Here is a 1,096-nt window from a genome sequence, read left to right as displayed (position 1 = left end):
CCTCTTCCTCTTCCTCTTCTTCTTCTTCTTCTTCTTCTTCTTCTTCTTCTTCTTCTTCTTCTCTTCTTTTCTTCTCCTTCTTCTCCTTCTTCTTCTACCATATCTTTCCTTTCATCCTTTCTTAAATCAATCTTTGGGCTGTTTAGTGTAGTTAACCTTCATTCTGTAGTTAAGACAAAGAAGGGTTAACGGAGACTAAGCTGACACTCCTCCAGGTTAGCGGTGCTGCTTGCTTCCACCGCAGGAATGAGAGGATTACTAAGGTGAGAGCAGGAGGCTGATCCCCTCACACCTCAACACACCATTCTAATCCACTGAGATTCATATTTAAAATAAAAAAAAAAAAAACCTTCTGGAAAACGGCTAATTGGGTCTTCAGCTATGTTTCCTGATACACCAAAGGACACGCAGGGTAGCCTGAATTTAATAGTCCAAGCTGCTAAGAAAACTGAGCAATGGGAAGGTACACCTTTGACACACGGATGCACATAAAAAAACGTGTACATGCATACACACAGTAGGCAGCTATCCGTTTCTTTTGAAAGATTTTGCCCCCTTTGAAGGTCAGAAGCAGGAAAAAGCCAAAGACTTGTACTCTTTTCTCACCTTGTGCCCTAACCCTCCACCTCCAAGAAATTAGAGCCTACTAGGTTGGTTTACAGCTGTTTCGAAGCTCTAGGTTTGGTCACAGCAGCGAGACTCCCGCTTTAGAGTGAAAAGCCATTCTCCGGCCAGAGCGATGCTGCTTGGCTTTGCGGGGTTGTTTTTTCTTTTACTTTTTCTTTTTTTTTCTTTTTTTTTTTTGTTGTTGTTGTGTTTTTGTTTTTGTTTTTGTTTTAACTTCCTTCCAGTAAATTTTACCCAACGTCCCGTGAACTGCGCTCCCAGCATCTAATCTTTGGGTCCTAGACGGGTCCCCACTGGCTGGGGTGGGACCTGATCTTGTTAAAGCTGATTTCCTCTAGCAGAGAAGAAAAAGCTCGCAGCCCTCCGGCTTCCTTTGGTGCCCGTGTCTTAATCCTGGGCCTTAGACTTCGATCCACCTGCCTGTGAGCTGAGCCACGAACCTGGAATCCACAGTGCTGCAGATTCCACG

The 1,096-nt window shown here is 44.3% G+C and overlaps 1 long non-coding RNA gene across 11 annotated transcripts in view; it reads right to left on the bottom strand.

The window, feature by feature from the left end:
- LOC116102385 overlaps positions 1-1,096 on the bottom strand; it is a 181,734-nt gene that overhangs the window by 174,507 nt on the left and 6,131 nt on the right. The window lies entirely within an intron of this gene.

Source organism: Mastomys coucha, unplaced genomic scaffold, assembly GCF_008632895.1.
Source record: "Mastomys coucha isolate ucsf_1 unplaced genomic scaffold, UCSF_Mcou_1 pScaffold21, whole genome shotgun sequence".
Taxonomy (NCBI): Eukaryota; Metazoa; Chordata; class Mammalia; order Rodentia; family Muridae; genus Mastomys; species Mastomys coucha.
Note: the sequence above shows the minus strand (reverse complement) of the source record. Positions and strands in the feature narration are given on the sequence as shown.